The sequence below is a fragment of the Eptatretus burgeri genome, chromosome 15 (assembly GCF_056783735.1).
Source record: "Eptatretus burgeri isolate ZD-2024b chromosome 15, Ebu_testis_v1, whole genome shotgun sequence".
NCBI lineage: Eukaryota > Metazoa > Chordata > Myxini > Myxiniformes > Myxinidae > Eptatretus > Eptatretus burgeri.
Window position 1 is genome coordinate 30,430,761 of NC_140975.1, and position 19,252 is coordinate 30,450,012.

Below are 19,252 nucleotides of genomic sequence, written 5' to 3' on the forward strand. Positions count from 1 at the left end.
ATAAATCGTTGCAGCCTGTTCCAAATCAAGGCATGGTTGAGCAGGCCAAAAAACATGGTGGCTTCAGACTCCGGTTCGGTTACCCAGGAGATGCATTAAGACCCTAAAGCGTGAGGTGGTTAAGGATTGCCTGATGAAGGATGTAATTAAAAAGTGCCATTAATTCTCTTCAAAAGGGGTGTTTTAATTAACTCAAACACCCAATTTTCACTCTTGCACCTCATTGGAGTTCCCTAAGTTTGCATGCAAAGTTTCAGGCTGCTAGGTTTTATGGTTTTGGAGTTAGGGAGGAGACGCACACTGACACTCGCAATGACACACACACACACAAAATTGCCATTTATTGTTATATAAGAAGAAGATTCCTTGTAAAGTTACCCTTCTGTCTCCTGTCGTATGCTGGTTTTACGCTTAAAACACCACAAAGAGCATATCATTATCTTCTTTTTTTTTTTTTACTGCTGTGGCACCCTCTGGAGACGCATCCGGAGGGGTTACCGATGCACTCACTGCATTGCCCTGAGGTCGGCACGTAACAATGTTCAGTATCCTGAATGTCCACACCCAGGTCTCTCTGCCTGATGGTTTAATATGGCAATTGACCCCAATTTTCTTGCAAGGGCTATCTGGCTTACTCCATACTGATTGATACAAATAACCTTCAATGCAAAGTCTTATCGATTAAATTGATGCATCAATCCAAATTAGTGGCTGTATAAATAATCCATCTCTTGATCGATGCTCATGGAAGAGCAAGGTAATGGAGTATGAACTGACAGTTGGGCAGCAGGGCAATTCTTCAACAGAATAAGTAAGGGAATGGACAAACCCTTTGCTATGACATCCCTCATCCTTCAGGCAAGCAGGCTGCAGCCTCTTTCCTCTCTTCAGACCTTGACAAAATTACAAGCTGCTCAAACACTTGGAATGTCTTTCAATTCTGACAAATCTCACACTCTCACTATCTCTCTTCGAAATGACTGTCTGGTAAACAATCTCATCTCATCTATCTTCTTAACAATCCTCTTGAGGAAGTTCAGTCACTTAAACTCCTGGGTCTCACCATCAGCCGTGATCTTTCTTGGGCAAATCACATTTCAAAGTTCACCTACAAAGCCAGCCACGCACTGGGCATCCTCCGTCATACAAAGTCCTTCGTTGGCACACCTAGCATCCACCTACAAGGCCTTCATCCACAGCTTGATGGAGTTCTGCTCTCTCCTCCAGACTGGGTCCTCTGCCTCACATCTTGCTCATCTTGACGCCGTGGAAACCATGGTCTTCAAGATCATTGGAATCTCCCATGATGAAACTGAGTTTATAGGTCTATCACTTCACTATCACAGACAGGTCGGTGGTGTCTCTGTCTTCCACCGCCTCCTTTCTTGTCTTGCACCCTCTGCTCTTTCCGTGCTTTGTACCGCCCCCAGGTTTCTGGAGGGCGCACGCGTTTCGGGCACACATGTGGGTGGATCGGGCACACACGGTCCACCCCTTCTGTTGAAATTACCCAAATTCAGAATCGCTGCTCACCTCCACTCATTTGTTTCTCCTTTTCCCCACCTGTGGAATCACCTACCAGATTCTCTTCAATCTCATTCTTCCCTCCAGGTTTTCAAGACAGCTGGTCACCACCATCTCAGGTCGTCCTCAATCCAAAATCATTATCTTTTCTACCCTCGTTACCCCCAACCCCAATCCCTCCTCCTTCAAAATTTCCAGTTTTCCCTCCTGAGAGTTTCATTTGATCCTCTCCTGCCTCCCCATGCCAATTTTTTGTCCAAGTCAGCCTCTATCTTGGCCTTCAACTCTCTTGTTGGTGTTTTTCCCCTCTCTCTAATGTTCCTTTTCTTCTATTGCATCATGATTCATTAAGTGGACAATCACTCGCTCTTCCACGAGCCTCGACTATATTTCCCCAAAAAAAGAGAGAAAGAGGGGATGAAAGGAAATAATAACGTCAGATTCGTAAGGTTAGTGGGGGTAGAAAAGATTGTGGGTAAGGATGGGGAAGAACATCATATATGATGATGCAGTGCCTGCTTGAAGTCCCAGAGGAAAAAGTGGGTTGGAAATGACTGTGGAAGGCGGTTTCACGTCAAGGAAAAAGTGAGGACGAAATGAGTGAAGGTGTGTGGAATCTCAGCCTGGATTGGAGACGTTTATGCAGGGAGGGGTTGGAATAATATGTACATCCTGAAGTTGTTGAGGACTGTCAGAGGGCTGAGAAAGCAAAGGGAGCTCGACCAGAGGAAAGGTGGTTAAATCAGAGGCCACAACCTGCCTGCGATTTAAGATAAACGTGTAAAAGAAATAGATGTTACAAAATGTAATGCATTGGTGTGAATTATCAGAAGGTCTAATCATTAATTAATTATAAGGCATGGGTGAAAGCAATGTGATCCATAATGCCAGAATGCCCACTTATCAAGGGAGTACTAATTATACAGCCAAACCCACAGAGTCTGGCCAGAGCATCAGAACAGAACGGCCTACTATATTCAAAGATACTTGGAGATGTTTAACCTTTATATGCTCAAATCAGACGAGTCGGCCAGCTTTGCATCCCCGTCCAAAGCACGGCATAGTTCAAGGTTCAGCACCTCCTGCCGGCACCACACCAGAACGCCAGACACCATCGAACAAGCTTGAAACGTCCAGGAAAGGCATGCAAAGCTAAACTTGATAGAATCATGAAAATAGAAATAACCAGAATGAAGTCTGGCAGGCCATCACAAATCCCCATGCTTCACACCTAAAGCAAGGTTGAAAGGTGACAAAAAGTTCCACCAGGAATGACCCAATATTAAATTTTGAGTCAAGAAATTTTCTGTTTTGACCTCTGTGACCCCAAGTTCCTACCCCGTGGGGCATGAACCGGGGGTAAAATCCAAAAAATCGTTACATATTTCATACCCCCCCCCCCAATATTGATTTTATATATAAAGTTTAATTTAAAAAGTTTTAAAATGTGTTCGTAATTGCATTTTTGGGTATTTGACCTTTTGACCTCACCCCAAAAATGATACTAGTCTCTCACCTTCCTGCAATGTGGTGATCATAATTACCAAGTTTGGTGAATTTCTGCACAACCGTTTATGAGGAGATAGCATGACAGACAGACCGACGGAGCGGATTATAATATGTCCTCCGTTTTTTTTCCAAAAAGCGTGAGGATAACAACACCCTGACACTTCATTCACTGGAAGAATACATCACCTCCTTCCCTGATTGTCTTATAATGGGAATATCATTTCGCACATTTTGTAAACGAGAAACATCCGCTCCCGACAGGAGTGGGCAGATGGCTGGGGATGTTGGGTGGTCATGTGTATACCTATACAGTGGGGATGAAGGTGTGTTAATATTTCCCTCCCCCACCAAAAAGAAAGAGCGGCAGAGCTTTAATATTTCGGACATAAAAATATCAGGATGACAAAATATCGTGAAACGATAAAATATCGCACGATGACATAATGATGACTAGCTGTGATGTAAAAAAAAATAAATTACAAAAATTCTCATATATTTGACTATTTTTGCAATTACCAATCGTAATCCTTTTGGAATTGAAATAATAGTAAAAATACGATAAATATCCGGTTTATAACATACAGGGTGGTGTCGAGCTGACCGACACACAGGAGGTTTATGTTCAAAGCTTGCAAATTTCAGTATTTATGGTAGATAACATCATCAGGAGGTGGCCTCCGCCAGTTGCAGTGCATTGTCTTCGACGCTCCACAAAATTATCAAAAACTCGGTACAACAGATTTTGATCTTGATTCTTGACGGCAATTTCAGTTTGAATTGTGTCAGTCGGCTCTGCACCACCCTGTACATCCGGCAAGCGACGGCTTTGCCCAACTCCCAAGGCTTCACCCGCTCCAAGCACATTCAAAATGACGTATTTCCGTCCTTGAATGCATGCAACACAATCATGCATACGCAGAAACACGAATGGCTGATTGTTGGACAATCGCCATCACGTTATGGGATGGCAAAGAAGCCGTACAGAACCCTGAGACATCTGAATATCTCATCAGAGGGATTCTCAATGACTTGCTGATCCGCTGTTCGTGTTACCGGATTATGTCTATGGAAGGTGGTATTCCGCCATCTTCGGGACTTCGTGGGCAGACATGTTCTCATCGGCCTTCAGGAGAAGCTGTGCAATGTCTTGGGACTTCTTAGTGGATGTTCATTGAAGGGGTTTCAGAGGTTTGTTTGTCGGATGTTCCTGTCGCCTAAGAGCCATTATTAGTTACCCATTTTGAAATCGCCTTCAGTTCGATTCTTTAGTTTGCTTAAAATGATGATAGAGGGAATCACCATATGCAATGGCGGGCTTATTATGGCTTGCCTTGTGTTAGAGGAAGGCGTTTCCCAAAAACGCGCATGCAGCGCCTTGCATAAAGGCCTTTTCGAAATGACGTCATTTCGAAAGGGTCATATTTGGTTGTGCTACGACTGGAGTACATCTGCGTGCCAGTGAAGTGTACATTCGGGCAATGTCGCCATCATTGTGCCAAATCTGTAGACGGCAAACCGCCCCCCCTAAAAAAAGTTTCCGTGTACACTCATTCCTGTGAGACACCAAGGTGACATTTTAAACCTGGATCAAGATTCAAACCCAGGCTGGACAGCTTAGATGTAAGTGTACATACCTCTCGGCTATCCTGCCAGCCCTTGTGTTAATATTATCAGAATAAATATAAGCTTGTTTGTCTGTCTATGTGTAACATTCCATTCCACCCATTGGTTGGACAGTTGGCCCGACTCCACCCACAATTTCAACCGGAAAATTCATAAGGCAACCATGTTGGTGCTATGCGAAGATAGTCACAATAGCCATGCCCTCCCTATAAGTTTTCCCTTCAGTGTAAAACAACCAAAGTGACTGTTAAAAGGATCATCAAATATTGAAAGGTTGGAGCTGGGAGGCATCATGGGCCTTGTGAAGATCACAGTACGTATAGGCCTTAGTGATCGAGACAGTGATATGTTGTCTTTCCACTGCCCAAATAACTGTGTGGCATTCTTTAATATGGCTTTTATTGCAGAGGTTACACAGGTCTTTGTTATTACTTCCAATTGTTCTCTCTTAAACAACTCAATGAGGGACCATAAAGCCCATGTCATTATAAAGATCTTGTCCGAGGAGTTGCAGGAATCTCGTGAGATTGGCAAAGAAAGGAATCCATCATTATTTACTTCTAACAATGTGTATATTTTGCATCAGCAAGAGGATAATTGGTTTAGAGTTATTTATTTTGGACAAATAGGCTGTTCCTGGTCACTTAAGAGTTGCAACTCCACAGGCTTTCCACATATCTCGCAGGATTGTGAGTTGGACAGGTGACCGTGATGGGCCATAACATGTAAGAGCTGTTATGATCACAGTTTCTGTGAAGTCGGTGATCGTGTGATAGGGGAGAGGAAAGCTTTAACTAGTCCGCTGTTTTTGATGAGGTAATGAAGAAATATGTAATGATCAATGTGGAAATGCCCATTTGCATTGATGAGTGGGAGGGGGTTGAGAAGGGGAGGGCAGAGCTGGGCTTGGAGGGGAAGGAGAACAAAGATGGCACAGAGTTGGGAGGGGGATGTTGAGGCTTTGGGATTGAAATGGGGAGGGGATTGACGCCTTTGGATTGGGAGGCGGAGGGTCCGATACCATGCGTAGGATCAGGTTGAAATTTAAAACACATTCCCCATCACTACGAGATCATAATTAAGAAGTTCCACGTCAATCGATGAAGTGGTTCAAGAGAAATAATTTGATTTAAGATTTTCACTCAATTTAATATGGCTGTGAGACCATGTGACCCTCACTTATTCGCAAACACACTGGTATCCCCAAGGCTTTGGGACGTGTGTGTGTGTGTGTGTGCGCGTGTGTGTGTGTGTCTGTGTGTGTGTGTGTGTGTGTCTGTGTGTGTGTGTGTGTGTGTCTGTGTGTGTGTGTCTGTGTGTGTGTGTCTGTGTGTGTGTGTGTCTGTGTGTGTGTGTCTGTGTGTGTGTGTCTGTGTGTGTGTCTGTGTGTCTGTGTGTCTGTGTGTCTGTGTGTGTGTCTGTGTGTGTCTGTGTGTGTCTGTGTGTGTTGTCTGTGTGTGTGTCTGTGTGTGTGTCTGTGTGTGTGTGTGTCTGTGTGTCTGTGTCTGTGTCTGTGTCTGTGTCTGTGTCTGTGTCTGTGTCTGTGTCTGTGTCTGTGTGTGTCTGTGAAGTTTCCCTTTGATTTGTCCAGGTGCTCTGGATAAGAAGAATTTTATAGGTTTTAGGGTAAATCCAATATGGCTGCCAAACCATATGACCTATGTTGTCAGAGGTGTGAATGTTTTGTTCCTTATGGATAGGTGGTCATACCTGAAAAGTTTTGCCTCGATCTGTTCAGCAATTTCAGAGAAGAAGACTTTTGAAGGTTAAAAAAAAAAAAAATATATATATATATATATATATATATATATATATATATATATATATATATATATATATATATGCCTGCCGAACCACGTGACCGATGATGTCATCGATTTTTTTTTTCTGTTGACCAATTTATCCCAAGATGACCAACAAAAATTTTCATCCTGATCGGATGTAGCGTTCTACGTATGCATTTATGACATCATAAAAAACTCACTTATTCCCCATGCGAAGTACTTGCCATGCACGAAGTTTCAATTTTTTCCTTGGTGTGGTTTCAGAGATACAGAGGTCCAAATTTTTCCCGTTTATCAACATGGTTGCCACACCACGTAACCTATAACATCATAATTGTCATGAAAACATTCTACACGAGTTGTTGCTTCTATGTTGAAATTTCATATCAATCGGACAAGCAGTTGTGGAGAAAAATACTCACGTTCTGTGCAGATAAAAAGACAAACAGACAGACAAATGGACCCAAATTCAATACCCTCTCCTCTGGCGAGAGTAACGAGAATGACACTCCGTAGAATGCATACCTCCGCCAGGCTGAACAGTTTACGTTTTGTATCCCACTGATGTTTCCTTTTGTGGTAAGTCAGTCCACAATGAACCACACCACAACTCTCGATCTCCGCCATCTGAAAATGGCTCGTGAGAAAACGAAGACGACAGTGAACCTCATCCGTAAGCTTGCCGGCACGAGCTGGGGAGATGGCAAATGCAGGCTGCGCACTTCTACCCTCACTTTAGTGTATCCCACTGCAGAGTACTGTGCACCTTTATGGGCTGTGAGCAGACACACTAAGCACCTTAACACTATCCTGAAGTTTGCAATGAGAATTGTATCTGGCACACTGACGTCAACCCCTCAACCATGGCTCCCTGTGCTAACTAACATCGACATTTGCAGGCAAGCACGAACGTCCCGAGTGTACCTTCAGATACAATGCAATGCTAACCTGACAATCTCCAAAGAGATACTGAGCCCTCCTGGACTTCGACCGACGCCACGGAAGCCTTTCTGGATTACGATACCCTCGGTGGCCAATACTAACAATAAGGACTTTTGGCGGCAGCAATGGGAAAAGGCTTCTGTTTGAAATGGCCAACTAATTCAAGATCCCAAAAAGGAGATCAGTGGAGTGATCTTAACCGATTGCGAACCCGACATGCAAAAACTGCTCATCATATGTATAAGTGGAAACAAACTGAGATCTCAGTGTGTACCTGCGGCCATCAAGATCAGACAGTCCTACATGTCATACAGGACTGTGTGCAGAACAGTTTCAGTGGGTCCTTTGCAGAACTACATGGGGCCAATTATGCTGCAATCAAATGACTCTCATTTCCACATCTTCAATTATAATTGTCTAAGTTCTGCAAGATCAAATGAAAGAAGAATCCCACTGATGGGCCGGATCTGCAACCAGACCTTAACCAAAATATAATTGGCTTGTTCTTGTCACCTACTCTTTATCCACCAAGTTTTGTCATAATCTGTCCATAACTTTTTGAGATACCGTGCTATATATTATTTGCAGCCCTAACTCTCAATTGTGAAAAAAGTGACAGAAAAATTAAAATAATTCTCACATCAGGATCCGGATCTTCACCACAATCGAACCAATCTGTCCTTGTGTCGCACCCAATCTCATCACCAATTTTCGGCTGAATATGTCCATAACGTTTTGGGATATTGTGCAATACTGTGTATCTTTTTTGAGCACTAACTCTCAATCGTGACGAATCAGTAAGAAAAGTTAATCAGAGTTGGTGTCAAAGCCACCCAATGCTCGCCTGTTTATACATTTATCGTTTTAAAAAGACTAGTCCAATAATATTTTTTTATAAAGCATTGCAGTGAAGTCTGATCCAAATAATTTCAAAGCAATATATGTATATGTATATTGTAATCAGTAAACTAGTACACATATTAAATGAATGGCAAGCATCTAGTATAAACAGGCGAGCATTGGGTGGCTTTGACACCATCTTAGGTTGAAATTTTTAAAAATTTTAAAATCATTTGTTAATCTCAACTTCACTACACCAACAGTATACCCCAAAGGAACCTCCATGCCAAATATCAGCATCCGAGTACACATATTAAATGAATGGCAAGCTTCTAAAAAAATAACTTGCACCAAAAACTTTAACGTTGATGTGCTACAAAAAAGTTCAGTTCAAAACAGGTCAAAAATTTAAAACATTTAAAATTAATTTTTTATTTCAACTTCACAACATCAATAATATACCCCAAAGGAACCTCCATGCCAAATATCAGTATCCTAGTACACATATTAATGAATGGTAAGCTTCTAAAAACATAACTTGCACCAAAAACTTTAACGTTGATGTGCTACAAAAAAGTTCAGTTCAAAACAGGTCAAAAATTTAAAACATTCGAAATTATTTTTTTATTTCAACTTCACTACACCAATAATATACCCCAAAGGAACCTCCATGCCAAATATCAGTATCCTAGTACACATATTAAATGAATGGCAAGCTTCTAAAAAATAACTTGCACCAAAAACTTTAACGTTGATGTGCTACAAAAAAGTTCAGTTCAAAACAGGTCAAAAATTTAAAACATTTAAAATTATTTTTTAATTTCAACTTCACAACATCAATAATATACCCCAAAGGAACCTCCATGCCAAATATCAGCATCCTAGTATACATATTAAATGAATGGCAAGCTTCTAAAAACATAACTTGCACCAAAAACTTTAACGTTGATGTGCTACAAAAAAGTTCAGTTCAAAACAGGTCAAAAATTTAAAACATTTGAAATTATTTTTTAATTTCAACTTCACTACATCAATAATATACCCCAAAGGAACCTCCATGCCAAATATCAGCATCCTAGTACACATATTAATGAATGGCAAGCTTCTAAATAACTTGCACCAAAAACTTTAACATTTTCACGCTCACGCTGACGCTCACGCCGGGGATATTGCTATAGCTCTCTGTTCTTCGAACAGGCGAGCTGAAAAAAAACTCCAGCATCCGGATGTGGATCCGGATCTTCACCAAAATCTAACTAATTAGTCCTTGTGCCACACCCAAGCTGTTCACAAAGTTTCGTCCTAATCCGTCCATAACTTTTTGAGATATCCTGCTCATAGACAGACAAAAAGACAGACTGAGACAGACAAAAAGGGGTGAAAATAATCTCTGCCCACCTTTGGTGGCGTAGGTAACAAACAAATCAGTGGTTGAGGAAATGAGATAACCATGTGCACGAGAAGCACTGATGCTGAAACAGAAACTGTCATACTTTGGTTGAACACATCATGCGTGCAGAAAATGAAAGTCTGGAGAAGTCAGCCATGCTTGGTCAAGTTGAGTGAAGAAGAGGATGAGGAAATCTTATCTGTACCAGATGGATGGGGTAAAGGATGCAACCAAGCTGCTTCTGCCAAAAGCTTCAGAAAGCAGTGCAGGATAATGATGTTTGGAGAAATCTGATCGTGAATGTCACCAGAAGTCGGCCACGATGGACCCGGATAACTGGTTATAATACTTTTAACTTCGTGTAGGTGTGTGGACCAGTCTCCCTCTATCGAGTGCAGCCTGTGGCTGCTGGCTTCATCATTGGTTGGGACGCGGCTGTGCCGCTGATGCAGTGTCCCCCTTACCAGTACACCGGTGCTCATTTTGCCGACCTCGGAAGGATGACAGGCTGAGTCAACCTCGTGGTGTATTTAATTCAGCGGCGAACGGGGCTTGAACTCAGGACCCTAGGATCCCAAGCGGCCACCCCAACCACGAAGCAAACACCAGGCTGTGTGGACCAGTGATTATTCGCCTATACACTGCCCATATGCAAGTACATCCAATTTTGTAAAAATATGTAAGTACAAAATAAGTAAGTACAAAATTTCCATCTGTAAGTTTCCCAAAATTTCCCCCAGGCAGGTATGAAACAATGCTCGCAACCATTAGGAATAGGGTTATGTATTGAATAAGGGTCACGCCGTCACAATTGGTCTGTAAGGCTGTCGGGGTCAACATCACACATCACACTTGAAGTCATAGCTGGTATAAATCACATAAGAGGCACCTTACGTTATAAATGATCCACACATAGAATATGTATATATATATATATATATATATATATATATATATATATATATATATATATATATATATATATATATATATATATATGTAATCTTTCTTATTGCTACAAAAATCACAGACAATGGGATACATCATTCATGCATAACTACTCATTTGAGCATCTATCTATAATTCCAGCAGTGTGTGTGTGTGTGTGTGTGTGTGTGTGTGTGTGTGTGTGTGTGTGTGTGTGTGTGTGTGTGTGTGTGTGTGTGTGTGTGCGTATGTGTGTGTGTGTGTGTGTGTGTGTGTGTGTGTGTGTGTGTGTGTGTGTGTGTGTGTGTCTGTGTGTGTGTGTGTGTGTGTGTGTGAGTGTGTGTGTGTGTGTCTGTCTGCCAACGCCGTTTCTCGATGACCGCCGGTCCGACCTGATTGAAACTTGCCAGGAATATTGCCGGGGCCGCATGGATGTGCCTTTTCAAGGTTTGATATCAATCGGACGAGCGGTTCCCAAGTACGGCCATTTATCTGTCAACGAACGACAGGACACGGTGCTATGGCATCAGCTTTGAAATCTGTTTTTTTCCCAAGATTTGAATTAATTGTTCAAATTATTAATTAATCCCAAGGTTTGAATTTTCCCAAGGGAAAGAGCTGTTTCCCAAGGGTTTGAAGGCTGTTTTTTCCCAAGGTTTGGATTAATTAAGTTGTGTGTGTGCAAGAATTAAGTTGTGCTTGGTAGACATTTGTGAATACATTTACAGAGAGAGGGGCGAGAGAGGAGGGGAGAGAGGAGGGGGAGAGAGGAGGGGGAGAGAGGAGGGGGAGAGAGGAGGGGGAGAGAGGAGGGGGAGAGGAGGGGGAGAGAGGAGGGGCGAGACTAGGGGGAGAGAGGGGGAGAGGAGCGAGAGAGGGGGGCAAGAGAGGGGGTGAGAGAGGGGTGAGAGAGGGGGTGAGAGAGGGGTGAGAGAGGGGAGGGAGAGAGGGGGTGAGAGAGAGGAGGCATCACAATTCAAGAGAGGGGAGAGAGGAGGAGGCGAGAGAGTGGATGAGAGAGGTGGGGCAAGAGAGAGGGGCAAGAGAGAGGAGGGGGAGAGGAGGGGAGAGGAGGGGGAGAGAGGAGGGGCGAGACTAGGGGGGAGAGAGGGGGGCAAGAGAGGGGGGAGAGAGAGGGGCGAGAGAGGGGGGCGAGAGAGGGGGGGCGAGAGAGAGGAGGCGTCACAATTCTACTTCTTCGTTTGATATGACGTCACAATTGACGTTGGGAACCTGAGTATGTTTCCCAGGTGTTTCCCAAGTTATGGCCATTTATGATACGGTTGGTCCGATGTAATTGAAACAATGCCCCAATCCAGTCGTCGTTTACGAGAGCGAAGGAACGAAGCTGCACATACTGGCCCGCACCTCCGGGCACCCACCTACGGGCCTGCACTAGTCTTTATAAGCTAAAGGTAATTGCGGCCCAGCTGGCGACCTACCGAGAGGCCCAGGTAAGTTGAGATGGCTCGGATCCATTAGTTTGTGGTAGATGCAACAAGCATAGAATGCCCCAAGGATGTCAGGTTTCCTCCAAATTTCTTTCAGTTTAGTGAGAAACAATAATATCGACTGTTTTAAAAGGTAATCATATTGTTGGACAAAAACGACTGAATAGTTTGTGGTTGTCATAATTTTTACTTCCTGGAGGTGTGCTGCACGAAACGCCATAATAACCTTTTTATCCACCTGAACACGGAGATCGTCCAAGGTGGAAATTCCCTTTAGGGAGGGGGACGTCCGTCGGGTGAGGGGGGCAAATGAAGTCGCTATCCTCCGTCGTGTAACCCCGTTGTCCCCCTGTTTTGATTGAGATTGGGTAAGTAACGGACCGAATGTATCATGGTCAGACAGACCACGACACACCAAATTGTGTATTTTACTATGATGATGGACATGTGCGTTTTATCTTCAAAAGTTAAATCTTCACATATAATTAAAAAATTCCTACCTTCTCCCATCCCCCTTCTCATAGGAGAATTTTGATATCATATCTCAAGTGAGTCTAACTCACTTTCTTCCCTCTCTCTATGTTCCTCCGAGGAAAAACTTATTTTTCTTCCTCTTCCTCTTCTTTTATTAAACCTTATCGTCTTTAACTTCTTTATTCGAATGTTCATTTCCAGGACCATTGACTGGCTTCTCTTTTGGAGCTCCAAGTGAAATTGAACAATGCTTTAACAATCAACAGGACCTTCAACATTAGAGGATTCTGCTCAAACATGACAGATCCCGACCAGTTTCTGGATTTCTATCTTCTTCAGGAGGATAATAAAAGCCATGTACCTGGCTCATATCTCAGGTGAGTCTCACTCTGCACCTCCTTCCTTATTTATATGTTCCTTGAACTGCAAAAGCTTTTTCTTCCTCCTCCTACTCCATCTCCTCCCACTCCTCCTCCTCTTTGTCTTCTTTCAGACATATATATATATATATATATATATATATATATATATATATATATATATATATATATATATATATATATATATATATATATATACATAGTCGAGGCTCAAAGAAGAGTGAGTACACTAAATGCATAAGGACGTAACAGGGCAAAAGGAACAGTGGAGAGAAGTGGGAAACACCAACAGCAGAGTTGAAGGCCAAGATAGAGGCAAGCTTGAAAAAAAAAAAACAATGGATGTGGGGAGGAATGGGGGCAGGCAAGGACAAGATGGATATAGAAGGAAAATCACAGGAGGGAAAAGTTGAAGTTTGGAAAGAGATGGACTTAGAAAGGGTGGGGTGTGGGGGTTAGCGAGCGGAGAAAAAATACTGATTTTGAATTGGGGATGATCTGAGAGGGTGGGGAACAGCTGTCTTGAAGACCTAGAGGGAAGAATGATATTGAAGAAAATGTGGAAGTTGGTTCCACAAGTGGGAAAAAGAGGAATGAATGAGTGGAGGTGAGCCATGATCCTAGATGTAGGTAGTCTCACAAGAAGGGGGTTGGTGGTGGACCATGTACACCCTGCAGAAACCCAGTGGGGACAAAGCACAAAAAGAGTAGATGGTGCAAGACCAGAGAGGAGTCGATCGAAGGCAGAGAGACCACCGACCTGTTCTTTATTTAAATATTTATTTTCATGCCCATTACCCTCTGAAGCTCACCAGCGTGGAGCGATCTGGAAAATGACCGTGACCATCGCCAACCGTTTGAGGAAAGCGATAGAAGCCAGATAATTTGCTCATTTACATATTTTGATTTCATATTATTTTGTCCATTATTCGTTGTCCCTTGCTGTGACAATGTCTGTCGAGCCATGTTTCCCCTCGTGTGCTTTATGCTTGCAAATTGCATAACCTGCTGTTCACCGAAATCTTTGCAAATATGTTTTTGAAAACGTGCAAGAGTCGTCGTGTCCAAGCAGAGAAGCTCGCCTTCTGCTGCAGAAATTGAGCTGAAGTTTTTGGACCTTCAATTTAGGAATCGATCGAAGTTTGAAAATCACCGAAGCTCGAGATTTATGTCAAGGAAAACGAACACTGTAAAAAAGTTGAATCAGACTTGAGTTTGAGTTAAGTGTCCAGGTTAACACTTTAGTGCAAAATAACTTTTTTGGCTGAGAAATTATTTGTCCCCCCCCCACCCCCCAAGTTCTTGCTTCGCGTATGGAAATGAATGCTCTGATCCAAGAGACTTCCGATGCACTGTTACCTGCACTGTGAAATGTTTCACATGCACATTTTCGTATCCGCTTGCGCATTTGTTTAGTGCAGTTTCTGTTGGGACCGTGCATGCTGCTATGGTATGTATACACGTGCTTATGATTCCAACTTGCATTCGAAGTTTTGCACATCTCTCTATTTCCTCTCTGCCTTTCCCTCTTTGTCACACGCTCCCCGCTTCTTTTCCAACACCTACCTTCCTGATTCTGATGTACCATCGCCATCGGTTACAGATCATCGGTGCTGCCGAAGCAGTTTCTTGGCAAGGGTTTTGCTGGATGCTTTGCCATTTCCTTCCCAGCAGTAGTTAGGGCAGGAATTTAAAAAAAAATTGGGTGCCGATGATAGTGCACCGACTCTTTATCCAACAACTAGTGCCAGCATATGGCAGGCCCAGTTTAACGTCCATCCAAGGGACGGCACACACGTTGATTAATCACCCTGCCTGTGAAACACCTGGATGACAGTTTATAGCTGGGTCGGGATTTAACCCCAGGCTAGACGGCTTCGAGGTGAATGTGTGTCCCGCTCGGCCATCCTGTCAGCCACACCCACCTATCCACCTACTCACCCATAACAATCTTCTACTCCTTCACATCTTACTGAATATTTTTGAATACAAAGTCGAGGCTCATGGAAGAGCTCAGACATAGAAAAAGAACCGAAGATATTGATACAGGATAAACACAGGGAAAGTGGGGAAACACACCAATAGTGGGGTAGAGGGACATTTGGAGGATAAATAGCCAGCGTCAGAGTCAGAGAGTGTGGAGAGTGGAAGGAGGATGCAGGGGGGGGGGTGAAAAAGCTGGATACATATTCAAACACAGCAAGAATAGGGTTAAAGAACAGGAAGGGAAAACCTGGGATAAAAAAAAGCAACGGAACAAAAAAAAATGGAAAGGTGGGCAGAGGGAGAGGGGAAAACACATTAACCTGTAAAGGAAGGTGTGGGCTTTGGCAGGGTTCATTTACTATAACATTCTCTGTGGCTCACCTTCAGTCTTTTGGCATCCTCATCCTCTTCCTCACCTCATCCAATTTCTTCTCTTCCTTCTCTGTCCTTCCTGACAAAGGAAAAGACTGACTCTTCCCTCTTTACTCCCAACTACTCATTCATTCCTTCCTTCCTTCTCCATGTGCACAGAGGCTTGCATGCTTGTCACGTCAGGGAGTCCTTGCACCATGAGCCTCACATTAATTTAGAATGACCCATCACCTCTCTCTACTTCATCTTTCCTGTTCCTCTCCCCTTCAGTCCTTTTCCCTCTGTTCCTCCTGGTTGGTTCAGAAACCCATAAAACATGTTCCATGGTGATCGTTGAGCTCGACATTTCTCTAGGCTATCTCTCATCAGTCCATCTCTTCATCCAAGCTGTGATGTACATTTTGGAGCCAAATTTGGAATTGGGGAAGGAAACAGTGTGCCGTGAATCCAACTAACCGACTGCTAACACTTCAATACCTGTTACCACTGCCTCTTTCTCCCTTCTCTGTGATCATCCATCCTCGCAGACCCCAGTCCTCCCCATTCAGTAATAAAACCTTAAACATTAAGACTCCACTCTTACATCACAGGCCCCATACAGGTTGCTGCTGTTGCCCCAGACATTGTGCTTAACAGAAATGTGTGAAATGTTCCTTTCATGGGAAATACCCCGATTCCTCTGTCTCTCTTTAGCTAATTCTGCCTTCCACTCTGATAAACCTGAAGCTCATGCAGATGTGTTTCAGGATTTTCTGAGATCTCTGCAAATGGTGTGCCATCCTTTCAGGAACTGGTAATGATTAAAGTTACTGTATCTCCAGGGGTTTATCCCTGTGCTCTATTTGGCTCCTCTGACCATTTTATTGTGAATGATCTAATGCTCTCGATGTGTAGTTGGAGAGCTGTCTCAGAGCCACATAGTCTGGTATTTCATTCAGCTAACTGTCAGGGACTGCAATCTCTTCTCTGTCTGAATGAGTAGTCCTCAATCTCCTCTGCATCTGACATTGATTCTGCTTGAGAGTACTTTCACAAAGGCCTGCTCGATGTTATGCACCTGCTTATCCCATCACTTCTGCAGCAATCCTATCCATCCATCCATCCATCCATTCAGCCCGAGTAGCACAATATCTTGCGGCAAGGAAATTGCCATCAAGCAGATTGCTTTCTCCACAAGACCCACAATAAGTGTACGTCCATCTTCAGGACAAGTCACAAATTGTCAGGCCAATCTTAAAACTGAGCTCTCCAACCTGTCTCCCTCCTGACACACCTGTTGATACATTGTTAAGTCTGCCTTTGTCGTATTCTTTCACTAAATCTCCATCCCCTCACCACAAACAGCTTCACTGCAGACTGCTCACGACAAGGAAGATTTTCTGAACTCCTTGTTCACCGTCCCACTCTGTTCCCATCTTATCCCCCCCCTCCCTCCTCGACACTACATTTTTAACTGAACAAGCAAACCAGTCCCAATTCTCTGCCTCTAAGATATACTGAGAGGGAACCTGCACCCATGTTCACAAATCCTTCACTGTTGCTCTTGCTTCTACTCCGTCTGCTCTCCAACTTGTTCTTCATCTCATGCTGCCTGCATATGCTTAGAAGATATTCAATTTCATTACCATTCACTGTAAGTGTGAAAAAGATACATTCAGCCGCAGGTCAAGCAGTCATGGAATTCATCATTGTAACCAACATCGTTTTCCTCTTCTGGAATGGCCTGGTCTGTAATCATCAGTTTGGATTCTGTCCCAGCATTCAACTTTGAATACACGGCAGCGTCTCTCAACGATCAATCGATGAAAGCCCTGAATCTTAAACAAGAGATAAGGGCTGTTTCTCTGGACAGATAAAAGGCTTTCAACTCTCTGGTCCTCATTCTGCTTGCTGTTTTCTGCCTGTGGCATCTAAGAGCACCTTAATTCCTAGCTCACTGACACATGCAATCAGCATGTATCTCTCCATGGTGTCCTTTTTGTCATCTCCAAGTGCAGGCAGAAATGCCCCCAAGGGAGCACCTTGGACCCAGTTTTGCTTCTCAGATTTTCTTTTTTGTTGTTGTTGTTTACCTTGTCTCGAGGCTCGTATGAGAGCTAACACAATGCACATCAAGGGGGGCATGAGACAAAAGGGGCAGGAGTGGGAAAGACAAAACAGTGGGGAACAGCGACATTAGGAGATCTTTGGAAGGGAGAGAGATGGGGTGGGAAACATGGGGTATACAAGATGGACATCGCAGGGACTTTCAGGAAGGAAAGCTTACAATTTCTTGGAGAGGGGTTTGGGGTGGATTAACGGGGGTAGAAAAGATCGAGGATTGGGATGGGGGATGATAAGAGGTGGTGGTGAACAGCTGTTTTGAAGGCCTGGAGGGAAGAATGGGATTGAATAGAGTGAGGGAGTTTATTCCAAAGGTGGGGAAAAAGAAGAATGAATGAGTGAAGGTGAGTAGTGATTCATGATTGTGCTAGTTTTACCAGAAGGGGGTTGTTGGCGGACCTTGAGTGCCCTGCGGAAATATGGTGGGGACAAATCGCAGACAGAGCCGGGGTGCGGAGTGGGGCGCGAGACCGGAGAGGAGACGGTAGAAGAAGAAAGACCACCGACCTGCCTGCAATGAGAGAGTGAGAGACTCAAAGATTCAGCCTCATCGCGGGAGATACCAATGATCCAAAATGCCTTGGTTTCCACAGCGTGAAGCCGAGAAAGGTGAGAGGCAGGAGCACCAGCCCAGAGTGGAGAGCAGTACTCCATAAGGCTGTGGGCAAAAGTTTTGTAAGTGGTTAGGAGCTCAGGTAGGCTGAGGAAGGACTTTGCACGACAGAGGATTCCCAATCGGTGACTGGCTTTGGAGACGAGGTTGGAAATGTGGCTTTCCCAAGAAAGATCATGGCAGACAGTGAGATTCAGAAGCTTGAAAGAAAGGTCTTCTTCCAGAGGATTGTTGAGAAAATGGATGGGGGGGGGGTTGCAAATGGTCCTTTCAGAAAGACATAGTGAGAGTGTGAGATTTGTCCGGATTGAAAGACATGTTCCATATGTTGGACCAGTTTGTGATTTTATCCAGATCTGCAGTGAGCGAAGAAGCTGCTGCTTGCTGATCTGAGGGATGACAGATGGTATGACAGAGGGTAGAGTCATCAGCAAAGGGATAAAGAGGATTTTCCAGAGAGTCGGAGAGATCATTGATGAAAACCAGAAAAAGAACAAGGCCCAGAACACTACCTTGAGGAACTCCAGCCTGGACAGGAAGAGGGGATGAGAGAACTCCATTTAGGGCCACACGGTGACTGTGACAGGAGAGGAAGTCTGCGAGCCATGAGTGGAGATGGCCTTGGATACCATAGGAAGAGAGTTTGATGAGCAGGGCAGGGTGCCAGACTGTGTCAAAAGCACGTGATATGTCCAGGGATATGGCTCTGATACACCAATGACCTCTCTGTTAACCAAGAAAACCCTCTTTTCCACTTTGTAGATGATTCCACATTGTATCCCATCCCAAGGCGAGACCGGCGTCAGCTGCATCCGTCTCTGCAGATTTGAAAAATAACAGATAGTGAACCAGCCCATGGAAAATGGCATTCAATCTAGGCAACTCTCACATTCTCAGCTTGCCTTTCTTGAAGAATAATTTTCGCACACACATATCCACTTCCTTGATCCATCCACTCGAAGATATTGAGTCGGTTGAACTTCTATGCTTCACAATCAACCAAAATGTCTTCTGGGAAAACTGGAATCAAATTTTGGCCTCAAAGGCCAGCTAAAATTACAAGGAACAACGAACAAGGAACAAGGAAATCCAACACAGGTAGAGGCCACGCACCCCATCATGCCTGCATGAACACCACACCAACCGAAGATCCAAGGAAGAATTAACTGGGTAATCTCCCTCCTGCCATGTCTGTCCTCAGCAAATCTGAACTTGTCATTGCCGAAAAGGACTTTGCCCATAGCTTAGTGGAGTATTGCTCTCTCCTATGGGCAGGTATTCCTGCTTTATAATTCTCATTTATGGATGTTGTGGAATCCAAAGTGTGTGTGTGT

At 43.8% G+C, this 19,252-nt stretch overlaps 1 protein-coding gene across 1 annotated transcript in view; it reads right to left on the reverse strand.

Annotated features, from left to right (window-relative positions):
- Positions 1 to 19,252, reverse strand: part of LOC147011827 (uncharacterized) — a 226,649-nt gene that overhangs the window by 186,695 nt on the left and 20,702 nt on the right. The window lies entirely within an intron of this gene.